Here is a 14,191-nt window from a genome sequence, read left to right on the forward strand (position 1 = left end):
AACAGAGTGAGACACTGTCTAAAAAACATAGATAGATAGATAGATAGATAGATAGCATTTAAAATTTTGTAATATACCTACAGACAGATACACACACACTCGACACAGTTTACTCTAAATATAATTGAATTCATATTTTTTTTTTTTTTTGAGGCGGAGTCTCACTCTGTCGCCCGGGCTGGAGTACTGTGGGGGGATCTCAGCTCACTGCAAGCTCCGCCTCCCGGGTTCACGCCATTCTCCTGCCTCAGCCTCCCGAGTAGCTGGGACTACAGGCGCCCGCCACCACACCCGGCTAGTTTTTTGTATTTTTTAGTAGAGACGGGGTTTCACCGTGTTAGCCAGGATGGTCTCGATCTCCTGACCTCGTGATCCGCCCGTCTCGGCCTCCCAAAGTGCTGGGATTACAGGCTTGAGCCACCGCACCCGGCCTTGAATTCATATTGTTAGACATTTTCTACAAAATCTTCAGCATCACCTTATACTCTTTGAATATCTACGTCAATATTTACTTTTAAGTGTTTGAATTTTTTTCATATTTTACTCTAGAACTTTAAGAAATTATAAAGCAGAAAACATATGATAGGTCAACCACAGTGAGAAGAAATAATCAATTTTCCCTTTGCACATATAATATGAACTCTATAACTAATGTTCAAATTCCCTGTAGTGTAACTGGTTCTTTTTCTTTCTTCTTTTTTTTTTTTTTTTTTCCTAAATTTTAGGTATGGGGTTTCGCTACGTTGACCAGGCTGATCTCGAACTCCTGGCCTCAAACGATGCACCCAACTCGACCTCCCAAAGTGCTAGTATTACAGGCATGAGGCACCGAGCCTGGTTGCCTTGTAGTACATCTGTTAAAACAAGTTTTCTTCACTAAAAACTTGAATACTTTTCAAATATAATTAATTATTCATGGAAATAATGATAGGTTTAAATGTATTGGCACTTTTAAAAACTGAATTTGTAAAATTCATAAAACAAAAAATTAATCATTAAAATGTGTGAAATTGAGTGGCATTTAGTATATTCACAATGCACTGCAAGCATTACCACTATCTAGTGGCAAATCATTTTCATTACCACAAAATAAAACCCGGGACTCATAAAGTTGTCATTCCCCGTTCTACTCTCTGCCCAGCCCCCGGCAAACACTCATCTGCTTTCCCTCACTACTGATTATCAGAGTAAGTGGCCTTTTTCGTTTTCCTTCTTTCACTTAGCATGTTTCAAATTTCTTGCATTGGTTATCTATCCATCTGATATCTATCTTCGTTGTTGTACCTTCATCCACCCAATTTATCACCTGAAGGAGACACTACGCCATGCAACTTCCAGGACCTGTAACTGTGTGAGGTAAATCATACCCAGATAGACTCAATGAGCAGTATATTTATTTCTGAAAGAACAAGATTCTTGATGAGCATGGGTGGTTTAGGCCTCATTTTGTTTAGAGATGGGAAAAAGAAAAAAAAAAGCGAAAATTCAACAGTAAGACCAGGTTGCACCAAACTGGACAAATCTCCAGGCAGCTATATTAGGTGGCGCCTTTGTCTCTGGGTGGCGTTTTTTCAGACAGGAAGGGCGGGAGAAAAGGACTCCAAGATAGGGATTTCTTGAAAATGTGAAGCACGACTGCCACCGTGAGGAAATCCTATAAAGGCATAATACGCCATTACAGCGTCCTTCCCGGAAAGATTCGCTGTGGGGAGAAGTCTGAACTGTGGGAGGTGGTAGACGCTTGGGCTCCAGGCTAGGTCTTCTTGCTTTCTCCTCTAAGGCCTGAAGAGAGGCCTTAACGCTGGCGGTATCTAGGTTTGGAGTAAACCAGCAGCCGCCAGGCGGTCCTGGCACAGGAAGTCGTGGGGCGGGGCCTCGGTTCCTCCTGGTGCGGGCAGGACTGCAGGAACCCTCCCAAAGACGCATGGAGGCTCTTGCGGTCATCTGTCTCTTCTTCCTGACCCTTGGAGCCAGAGTCAGCCAACGTTCTCATGCCGGCTATGGATCTTTGGGTCTCTGGTAGCATCAGTACCGCGCACATACAACAGGGTTATTCCAGGGGAAGTTGACAGGATTTGCTTTCAGAGTGTTCACTCTCCAGGTTCTATACCAAGATACCGCCAATATCCAGGTCTCTTTTAAGGCCTTAGATGAGAAAACAAGGACTCCTACCTAGAATGGAGCCCAAGCCTTTTCCACCTTCCCACAGACCAGACCTTCCCCAACAGGTAGTCCTCACGGGAAGAACCCTGTAATGGCGGAAGGAATTTTTTTTTTAAACGACATCCTCGCGATGGCAGTATGGTTCCAGATATAGGAAGAAACCCTGTTTCAGAGTCCTCTTCTCCCGCCCCTCCTGCCTGAAAAAAAAGCCACCCATAAATAAAGGCGTTCCAAACCTGGATGCCTCATATCTTGTAGTTTGGAGCTTGCTGGTCTTACTGCTGCACTTTTCTTTTGATTTTCAACTTGAAATCAAACCAAAGGCCGGGCGCGGTGGCTCACGCCTGTAATCCCAGCACTTTGGGAGGCCAAGGAGGGCAGATCACCTGAGGTCGGGAGTTCGAGACCAGGCTGACCAACATGGAGAAACCCCCATCTCTATTAAAAATACAAAATTACCCGGACGTGGTGGCGCATGCCTGTAATCCCTGATACTCGGGAGGCTGAGATAGGAGAATCGCTTGAACCCGGGAGGCTGAGATAGGAGAATCGCTTGAACCCGGTAGGCGGAGGTTGTAGGATCGCGCTATTGCATTCCAGCCTGGGCAACAAGAGAGAAACTCCGTCTCAAATAAAAAAAAAAAAGAAAGAAAGAAAAGAAATCAAACCAAGGCCTAAACCAGCTGCTCTCATCAGGAATCTTGTTCTTTCAAAAATTACATAGTCTCCTGAGCTAGTCTGTGTTAGTTTTATTTGCTTCAGAGTTACAGGTCCAGTAATTTCCGTGGCATCAAACCGTCTCTTTCAGCGGATAAATTCGGTGGGTGAACGCACAAAAAGCAGAAAAGGGCTGAAAGCGGAAAAGATCTTCTCCTGCAAACAATTTAAAAATCCCAGAGTTCTTTGACCTGGCTCCCCTGTGAGACATCCAGGGAGTTCTCCCTACTCTAAGAGCCTTATGAGTCTTCTGTGGTGCGTTGTAGGCAAGAATTTGGCATGAGCCACTAGAGAAGAAACCAGGTGATGCTCATCATTGCATGCCATATATGTTCAAAGTACATATGTTCAATTCCTGTCAAGGTTACTCTAAGTTTCATCTAATGGTCTCATCGTTTAACATCAAAACACAGCATGTGCCCATGCCATCACATATTCTTCAAGTATTTCCTGAGACTTTATGGGCTGTGTGTGTTTATAATTGTGTGTTTCTCTGAGAGTTTTATAATTTGTCTTTTAGGTATAAGGATTACAGTATTCTCCAAATAGTAAATTAAAGAATAATGCTTGACAAATATTAAGAATAGTCCATGTATTAATAACGAAGAAAACAGCTACCATACAACTTGTCAAGGTAACTCATGAACTTTTGGATTATTTCCATTCATATCTTTCAATAAGTACATTGTTAATTTCAGCAAAAAATAAATCTGTATTAAAAGTGCATTACTGTGTACACTGTGGTTTGGATCAGACCAAATGTGTATTTTAAGAAACCTTTGAGGAGCACGAATTCATTTGAATGTCCACAGTACTAAGTCTTATTTTTCAACATTTCACACCTTCAATGTAAATAAAGGTAAATCTTTTTTTTTTTTTTTTTTGAGACACAGTTTCACTCTTTCACCCAGGATGGAGTGCAGAGGCACAATCTCAGCTCACTGCAACCTCTGCCTTCTGGTTTCAAGTGATTCTCCTGCCTCAGCCTCCCAGGTAGCTGGGATTACAGGTGTGCACCTCCACACCTTGCTAATTTTTGTATTTTTGGTAGAGACAGAGTTTCACTATGTTGGCCAGGCTGGTCTCAAACTCCTGACCTTGTGATCGGCCCGCCTCGGTCTCCCAAAGTGCTGGGATTATAGGCATGAGCCACTGCCCCTGGCAAATAAAGGTAAATCTTAAAATACAGCCTCAAGAATATTACTTTAGTAAAGTAAACACTATCAACTTTTTGTTTGAATGTCTACACATACATGACTACACGTTTCAAAAAGAAGGCCATGAAGAAACAAAGACACCAGAAACTATGGCTACCCAATATTTTGCTCAATTCGTGTAAACATGTTCCACTTAGCCATTTGCTTTTGGTTTCCATTGGATATTAAACAGTTATGTAATCCACTCACCCTCATCAAGCATTTCCTATTTTCAAGAACTCAGTTACTGCACAACTAAGTCTTCCCATTTCCACTCTTACTCAGCATCATATCTGCAGTGTTTTATTATAATGTCAAATAGTCTTGTAGTTTTGGAGACAGACCTTAGGCTTCCATGCCTAAGGAGAGAAGAAAAAAAAGTCTTACCCCTAAGGTCTTTCAGAAGAGCAAATCTAGGTACCAGGCCATGTGGTTCTTGTCCTGACTCCCTACCCAGGTTCCCTAGGAGTTTTACCACACGATCTGACCTAGTCATTAGGCCTTATATGTTGAGAGGGAGGCCGATATTTAGTAGGGCTCTAACATAAGGGTTCGGATAGCTCTCCAGCCTGACAAAACACACACAGCCCTACTTGAATGGACAAAAATACGGGAATGACTATAAATTCTAACCAGATGGATCACAGAATTTTGTCTCATGGTTTCATTATTTAACATTGGAACAGAAATATTTTCCAGTGTCATTAAATGGCTATGACTTAAGACTGTGTCCTATAACTTTGTTGTGTATGTGTCTTACTCTTTTTCATTAGGAATCAGTCCTATATTTTCTCATTAGTAACAAAGACATGGAACTTGCAAAGTAAAAAAGCAACCACATGCTGATGAAGAGAAAAGCAATGTCATAAAACTATATATTAAACACTGATAACCATTTCCTTATTTACTCCCATTTTTTCAATACACAGATAAAAAGTTCTATGTATACAAACACACAATAAATTTACATTTTAATTAAATTTAGCTATACATAAGGTTGAAGACTTAAAAGTTTCACATCTGATTGCTGAGGAGTTTTTGATATTCTCATAAAAAATTGCAATATCTGAATTTTAGACAATAAAATATTTGCAAAGAACTTCTTATTTGGACTATTCATGAAAACATAAGTTCTCAATTTTCACTTTTAAATCTAAAAAATACATATACATAAATATATATATATATATAAATTTTCTTTTTGAGATGGATTCTCACTCTGTCTCCCAGGCTGGAGTGCAGTGATGCCATCTTGGTTCACTGCAACCTCCACTTCCCGGGCTCAAGGGATTCTCCTGCCTCAGCCTCCGGAGTAGCTGAGACTACAGGTGTGCGCCACCACGCCAGGTTAATTTTGTATTTTTAGTAGAGATGGAGTTTTGCCATGTTAGCCAAGCTGGTCTGGAACTCCGGACCTCAGGTAATCTGCCCACCTTGGCCTCCCAAAGTGCAGGGATTACAGGCGTGAGTCAGTGTGCCTGGCGAAAAAATATATATATTTAAACATACATAAACATATAAATACATATTTATCTACAATATAAACATATGTATAATACATACTTATACCTCTGAAAATTAGAATTTTTAATTCTTCTAGAATTCTTATTCCTGATTCTTACCTTAAAACTTTATCTTTAAAACCTTCGAAGAAAGATAACAAAATTCAATAAATTGTAGTTGAAATAGGCATCTCGCACATTCAGTCACCTAGATGTGTAACCTAAGAAAACTGTATGACCAGGCACAGTGGCTCATGCTTGTAATCCCAGCACTTTAGGAGGCCGAGGAGAGTGGATCACGAGGTCAGGAGTTCAAGACCAGCCTGGCCAACATGGTGAAACCCCATCTCCACTGAAAATACAAAAATTAACTGGGCATGGTGTCGCATGCCTGTAATCCCAGCTACTTTGGGAGGCTGAGGCAGGGGAATTGTTTGAACCGGGACCCGGGAGGCAGAGGTTGCAGTGAGCCAAGATCACGCCACTGCACTCCAGCCTGGGCTACAGAGTGAGACTCCGTCTCATAAAAACAAAAAACAAACAAACAAACAAACAAAAACAAAAAGAAAGCTGTAAGATGGATGCATTCACACCACTCACACGCAGCTAGAATGCTTCATTAGTGTCTCTGTTTATGTAACGATGAATTGAAGACATGAATTTGTTGGCCAAAAATGCCATCTTCAAACATATACTCATTATAACATCTACAATGATTAAAAATGTATGGCATTGGCCAGGCATAGTGGCTCACAATTGTAATCCCAGCACTTTGGGAGGCCAAGGCAGGTGGATAGCTTGAGCCCAGGAGTTCAAGGTCAGCCCTGGCAATACAGTGAGACCTTGTCTATACAAAAAATACAAAAAATAGCTGAGCATGTTGGTATGCAATGGAAGCCCCAGCTACATAGGAGGCAGAGGTGGGAGGACCACCTGAGCCCAGGGAGGTTGATGCTGCAATGAGCCATATACATGCCACTACACTCCAGCCTGGGCAACAGAGTGAGACACTGTCTAAAAAGTCATACATATACAGCATTTAAAATTTTGTAATATACCTACAGACAGATATAAATACACATACACTCGACACAGTTTAAATATAATTGGATGCCTAATGCTTGAAATTTTGTACAAAATCTTCAGTATCACCTTATGCTCATTGAATATATCTACATCAATATATACTTTTGAGTGCTTGTAATTTTTTCATATTTTACTCTAAGAGAAGTTTAAGAAATTATAAAGTAGAAAACACACGGTAGGTCAAACATAGAAGAAATCATCACCCTTGCCTATGCACACATAATACCAACTTTTATAAATTAATGTTCAAATTCCCCTGTAGTGTAACTGTTTTTTATTTATTTATTTTTTTAAATTTTAGATACGGGGCTTAGCTATGTTGATCAGGTTGATCTCGAACTCCTGGACTAGAGTGACGCTCCCATCTCAGCCTCCCAAAGTGCTAGGATTAGAGGCATGAGGCACCGTATCAGGCCACCTTGTAGTATAATAGTTAAAACAAGTTTTCTTCACTGATAACTTGAGTACTTTTCAAATAGAATTAGTTATTCATGGAAATAATGACAGCTTTAAAAGTATTGGCACTTTTTAAAACTGAGTTGGTAAAATTCACATAACATAAAATTAACCATTAAAATGTGTGAAATTCAGTGGCATTTAGTGCATTCACAATGCAGTGCAAGCACTACCTCTATCTAGTGGCAAAGCATTTTCATTACCACAAAAGAAAATCCTGGACCCACGAAGCAGTCATTCCCCATTCCACTCTCTGCCCAGCCCCTGGCAAACACTCATCTACTTTCCCTCACTACTGATCATCACAGTAAGTGGTCTTTTTAGTCTTGTCTCTTTCACTTAAGGTGTTTTCAAATTTCTTCCATTGGTTATCTTTTTGCTATCTCTCTCTCTCTCTTTTTTTTTAAATGGAGTCTTGTTCTGTTGCCCAGGCTCGAATGCAGTGGGGCAATCTCGGCTCACTGCAACCTCTGCCTCCTGGCTTCAAGCGATTCTCCTGCCTCAGCCTCCCCAGTAGCTGGGATTACAGGCACATGCCACTACACCCAATACTTTTTGCTTTTTTTTTTTTTTTTTTTTGAGATGGAGTCTCGCTCTGTCACCCAGGCTGTAGTGCAGTGGTGCAATCTCGGCTGACTGCAAGCTCCGCCTCCTGGGTTCACTTTATTCTCCTCAGCCTCCCAAGTAGCTGGGACTACAGGCGCCCGCCACCACGCCCGGCTTTTTTTTTTTTTTTTTTTTTTGCGTTGTTTAGTAGAGACGGGGTTTCACCATGTTAGCCAGGATGGTCTGGATCTCCTGACCTAGTGATCCACCCGCCTCAGCCTCCCAAAGTGCTGGAATTACAGGCGTGAGCCACTGTGCCCAGCCTAAATTCATCCTTTTGCATGTGCATAACCAGTTGTCTGAGTACTATTTGTTAAAGACTCTATTAACTACTCATAAAATGACCTTAATAACTTTGTCAAAAATGAATTGACCACAATGTTTGGGTTTATTTCCAGACTCTCCATCTCTTCCATTAATCACTGTGTGTATTCTTACTTAATTATCACACTGCTTTGATTATTCTAGCTTTTCTAGTAAGTTTTGAAATCTAGAAGTGTGACTCTTCCGCCTTGGTTTTTCTTACTCAAACTTTACATTGGTTATCAGATCTCCTGCAATTTAACAGGATCTTTAGAATTTGTGTTCCTTTTTTACAAAAACAACCAATGCTCATTGGGATAATAATAAGGATTACATTAAATTTATAGATCTCTATGGGTAGTATTGGTATGTTAAAAATATTTTGTCTTCCAACCCATTACCACAGGATGTCCTTTTTTAAAATCAGGGTTATCTTTAACTTCTTCTACAATATTTTGTGATTTTCAATGTATAAGACTTTCATCTATTAACTATTGTCCTAAAAATGTGATTCATTTTGATCCTATTGTAAAGGGAATTGCTTTCTTAATTTAATTTTCAGATTATTCATTGCTAGTGTACACAAATAAAACTAAAACTGATTTTTCCGAGTTAATGTTATATCCTGCTGTGCTTGCGAGATACTGTTCACTAGCTCTAATATTGTTTTTTTCTGGATTTTTAAGCATTTTTAATAAGATCATTGCATTCGTGAAGAGAAATAATTTCAATTTTTTCTTTTCAATTGGGATGTCTTTTATATATCTTCATTGCCTGATGCCCTGGGCTAAAATTTTAAGTATAATGTTCAATAGAAGTGGCAAAAGTGGATGTTCTTCTCCTCTTCATGATTTTAGAAGCAAAGCTTTCAGTCTTTCCCTCTTGACTATATTATTAGCTGTAGGTTTTTTAATAAATGCCCCATATATGGTGCTGAGAAAATGATCTTCTAATTAAACATTATTAATTGTTTTGAGTTGCTTTTCTGGACAGATGGACTAACAAAGTGTCTACTGCACCATTTTCACTGATGTCACTTTTGTCACTTGTTTTTGAATTTGTAGAAACATTCATCCTTCTTCAAATCTGCCTGACACAACAGTCATATGTGAAAAAGCAAATTTGTTATAGTTAGTTACATAGGCAATGAGCAGGGCAGTAAAGGGCTCTCCCCCAAACAATAGGAATGTCACCTGATGGTTCAGCAATGATCACATTGTCCCCCTAAAAATGATAATTTGGTAGCATGGGAGAGGCAATCTCCTGATGGTCCACATGTTAATATTAAAAGTATGAATTGAATGCAGGCCCCAGGGAGAAGCAGCTTCTTGGGCATGCATATTAAGAGACAAAATGGGCCGGGCGCGGTGGCTCAAGCCTGTAATCCCAGCACTTTGGGAGGCCGAGACGGGCGGATCACGAGGTCAGGAGATCGAGACCATCCTGGCTAACACGGTGAAACCCCGTCTCTACTAAAAAATACAAAAAACTAGCCGGCGAGGTAGCGGGCGCCTGTAGTCCCAGCTATTCGGGAGGCTGAGGCAGGAGAATGGCGTAAACCCCGGGGGCGGAGTTTGCAGTGAGCTGAGATCCGGCCACTGCACTCCAGCCCGGGTGACAGAGCGAGACTCCGTCTCAAAAAAAAAAAAAAAAGAGACAAATGGCGAAATATGACATTCCAGGTGCATGCCACCAGAAAAAGGAAAAAAGCCTCAGATGGGCATGTGTATACCTCCTTGAACATGCTGCACAGTGCTCAATTCCAAACGGTAAGGAGAGCACTGCGCATGCAGAAAGCTCACCCTAAAGGAAGAATCATGGGAAAGAGGCGAGCCTATAAGGTCCCAGGATCAAGGTTAAAAGGTCTTTTTGTTCTCTTGGCCATTCAGGCACCCACTTGGATCTCTTCTGAGCGTTCTTTCTTTCCTTTCTTTCCTGTTCTAAAGCCTGTTAAATAAACTTCCAATCCTGCTCTGAATTTTGCCTCAGTCTCTTTTTCTGCTTTATGCCCTTCAGTTGAGTTTTTTCTTCTGAGGATGCAAGGACTGAAGTTCCTCTGGACCCATATAGACATGCCGCCTGTTACTCGGGGTAACTTGGTTCTCTGCCATCACTAACAAAGTGAGATCATGGGTAATGCTACCTCCAACAGACAAGCACTTTTAAAATGTGGATTGATTTTCAATCCTTTTCACTCCTTTTGGTTCCCATCCCTTTATGTGTAAACAACTACACTAAGAAAGTAAATAAATAAAAAATTTTTAAAAAAGGAACGACCTAGCACAGTCGCTTAAGGCTGTAATCCAGCACATTGGGGAGTCAAGACGGACTGATCACATGAAGTCAGGAGTTTGAGACCAGCCTGGCTCACATGGTGAAACGCCGTCTCTACTAAAAATACAAAAATTAGCCGAACATGGTGGAGCCCACCTGTAGTCTCAGCTGCTCAGGCGGTGAGACAAGAGAATCCCTTCAACTTGGAGACAGAGGATGCAGTGAGCTGAGATCGTGCCACTGCACTCCAGGCTGGGTGACAGAGCAAGACTCCATCTAAAAAAAAAAACCAAAAAACAACTCTACTAGAAGATGTGAAACTTTAGGTCCTTTCAGTCTCTAGACAGCTAGATGCCCTTGAGACTATCAGAAAACATACTGGCTCCTGCTTTATCACACCTGGAACAGGCCTGTCTTTGGTGTTCTCATACTGCTGCAACAAAGGACCATGATACGGTAATACTTCCTGAAAGCCTGCTAACTCTTGCTCCAAGGGACAGGACATAACACACACACCTATCCCCGCCACACACAGCATCTAATGTCTCAGGAAATGCCTGAAGAATATGTAATGCATGGAAACATGCTGTGTTCTGGTGTTAAATGTTGAGACCATGAGATGAAACTGAGTAATCTCGATAGGAACTGAACATAGGGACTATGAGGATCACGCCACGTGGAGCATATAGGGCAGGGAGTAATGACTGCTATCTGATCCTTACTCTATGGCTCATGCCGAATTGTTGACTACAAACAACACATGAGGCTAGAACATGAAGAACTCTCTGGTTGTCCAAGAGGGGAACCAGATCAAAGATCACCAGGATTTGTAAACTGTTTGCCAAAGATCTTCTCCAAGTTTCAGATATATTTTTCCTTATTGTACCTTTATCCACCCAATTTATCACCTGAAGGAGACAATTTAATGCCATGGAACTTGCTGGACCTGTAACAGTGTGATGTAAATCACACCCAGATAGACTCAGCAAGGAGTATATTTTAATTTCTGAAAGAGCAAGATTCCTGAGGAGCAAGGTGGTTTAGGCCTCATTTGTTTTCAGGTGGAAAGAAAATAGCAAAAATTCAACAGTAAGACCAGGTTGCACCAAACTGGACAAATCTCCTGGTGGCCATGTTTGGTGGCGCCTTTGTCTCTGGGTGGCATTTTTTCAGGCAGAAAAGGCGGGAGAAGAGGGCTCCTAGACAGAGCTTCCATGAAAACGTGTAGCACTACTGCCACCGTGAGGAAATCGTTTAAACACAAAATCCGCCATTACAGTGTCCTTCCCTGGAAGCCTCACTGTGGGGGAAGATCTGATCTACGGCGAGGTGGAAGAAGATTGGGCTCCAGGCTACATCTTCTTGGCTTCTCCTCTAAGGTCTTAAGAGAGGCCTGGACATTGGTGGTATCTTGGTGTAGAACCTGGAGAGTGAGGGGCTTGGATTGAAGCAGCAGTTGCCGGGCAGTCCTGGCACAGGAAGTTCAGGGGCAGGGCTTCCGTTCCCCCACTTGTGGGCAGGACAGCAGGAACCTACCCAAACACACATGCAGGCTCTTGTGGGCATCTGTTTCTGCCCCTTGGAGCAAGAGTTGGCAGGCTTTCACATGCTGGCATCTTGCTACCGGTCTTTGGGTCTCTGGTAGCATCAGTACCGCGCACAAGGAGCATGGTTTTACCAAGGGACATTCACACTATTTACTTTCCTTCACTCTCCAGGTCCTATACTAAGGCACTGCCAATGTCCAGTCTTTGTGTGTGTGTGTGAGAGAGAGAGAGACGGAGTCTCACTGTGTGGCCCAGGCTAGAGTGCAATGGCGAGATCTCGGCTCACTGCAACCTCCCCTTCCCAGGTTCAAGCGATTCTCAGCTTCCTGAGTAGCTGGGATTACAGGCACCTGCCACCACACCCGGCTAATTTTTGTATTTTTAGTAGATATGGGGTTTTACCATGCTGGCCAGGCTGGTCTCAAACTCCCGATCTCAGGCAATCTGCCCGCCTCAGCCTCCCAAAGTGTGGTCTTAGAGGAGAAGGCAAGGATGAATAGCATGGAGCTCAGCTCTCTTTCCCCTCCCCACAGGCCAGACCTTCCCCAACAGGTGGAAGGATTGTCCTCAGGGGAAGAACATTGACATGGTTTAGGCATAAGGCGTAGGGCGTAGTTAAACTAAATCCTCATGGTGGCAGTAGTGCTCTAGATGTGTCAACAGGTGTCTTGGAGTCCTCTTCTCCTGCCCTTCTTGTCTGAAAAAACACGACCCAGAGACAAAGGTACAAGGAAACATTGCTTCCTTGCTTTTTGTCCAGTTTGGAGTCATCAGGTCTTACTATGGCACTTTTGCTTTTGTTTTCCATCTGAAATCAAACCAAGGCCTAAACCACCCACCCTCATCAGAAATCTTATTTGTTCAGAAATTTAAAATCCTCTTGACCTAGTCTATATGATTATGATTTACCTCAGATTTATAGGTCCAGTACTTTCCATGGCATCAAACTGTCTCCCTCGGGGGATAAATTTGGGGATGAAGGTACAAGCATAAAATTGCTTGAGTCTCCCAGACCACCAGGATTTACAAATCCTGGTGGTCTCTGTTCTGGCCCCCCTTCCAGACAACCAGGAGTTCTTCATGTTTTAGCTCATGTGTTGCATTGTAAGCAACAATTTGGCATAGAGGAGGGACCAGATAGCTGTCATTACTGCATGCCATATATGCTCCACATGGCATGATACTCATACTACATATGTTCAATTCCTATCAAGGTTATTCAAAGTTTCATCTCCTGGTCTCGTCATTTAACATAAAAACTCGGCATGTTCCCATTACACTACATATTCTTCAAGTATTTCCTGAGACTTTATAGTGTATGTCTGTTTGTGTGTGTGTGTGCGTGTGTATTTTATAATTTGTCTTTTAGATATAAGTCTTACAGTATTGTCCCACTAGTTAATTAAAGAATAATGCTTGACAAAGATTGAGAACAATCAATGTACTGATAAAGATGAAAAGCACTACAATTTGTCAAGTCAATAAATAAATAAATTTGGATTTTTCCATGCATATATATACATACATACACACACACACACACACACACACATACACTTTAGTTTTTTCTTTTTTGAGACCAAAACTCTGTCACCCAGGCTGGAGTGAAATGGCTCATAGTAACCTCCAGGTTCCAGTAATTCTCCTGCCTCAGCCTCCTGAGTAGCTGGGGTTACAAGTGCATGCCACCAGGCCTGGTTACCTGTTTTTGTATTTTTTTTTTTTGAAACAGAGTCTCTCTCTGTTGCCCAAGCTGGAGTGCAGTGGTGTGATCTCTGCTCACTGCAACCTCTGCCTCCCGGGTTCAAGTGATTCTCCTTCCTCAGCTTCCTGAGTAGCTGGGACTAAAAGCACATGCCACTCACCTGGCTCATTTTTTGTGTTTTTAGTACAGACAGGGTTTCACTGTGTTAACCAAGATGGTCTCGATCTCCTGACTTCGTGATGCGCCCACCTAGGCCTCCCAAAGTACTGGGATTACAGGCATGAGCCACCGTGACCAACCTCAATTGTTTTGTATTTTTAGTAGACACGGATTTCGACATGTTTGCCAGGCTGTTCTCGAACTCCTCCCTGCAAGTGATCCAATCACCTTGGCCTCCCAAAGTGCTGGGATTACAGGTGTGAGCTACCATGCCCGGCTATACATACATTCCTAATTTCATGTAAATAACAAATCTGTATTGAAATTAGATCACACTCTACATTGTGGTTTGGAGCAGATCAAGTGTATATTTTAACAAAGCTTTCAGGAGGATGAATTCATTTGAATATCATAAATGGTAAGCGTTGTTTTCAACATTGCAAGCCTTCAGTGTAAATGAAGGTAAATCTGAAAAAT

The 14,191-nt window shown here is 41.9% G+C and overlaps 1 long non-coding RNA gene across 4 annotated transcripts in view; it reads right to left on the minus strand.

Annotated features, from left to right (window-relative positions):
* The window catches only part of LOC117077470, a 102,674-nt gene that overhangs the window by 59,017 nt on the left and 29,466 nt on the right, over positions 1–14,191 (minus strand). For 3 of the 4 annotated variants that reach the window (XR_004434781.1, XR_004434778.1, XR_004434779.1), the window contains exon 4: positions 4,287–4,435. This is a non-coding gene — a long non-coding RNA (uncharacterized LOC117077470). Of the gene's footprint in view, positions 1–4,286; positions 4,436–5,294; positions 5,351–14,191 lie in introns of those variants that run through there. The other variant, XR_004434780.1, reaches the window with a different exon arrangement.

This window comes from Trachypithecus francoisi, unplaced genomic scaffold (genome assembly GCF_009764315.1).
Source record: "Trachypithecus francoisi isolate TF-2019V2 unplaced genomic scaffold, Tfra_2.0 Lachesis_group6, whole genome shotgun sequence".
NCBI classification, from domain to species: domain Eukaryota; kingdom Metazoa; phylum Chordata; class Mammalia; order Primates; family Cercopithecidae; genus Trachypithecus; species Trachypithecus francoisi.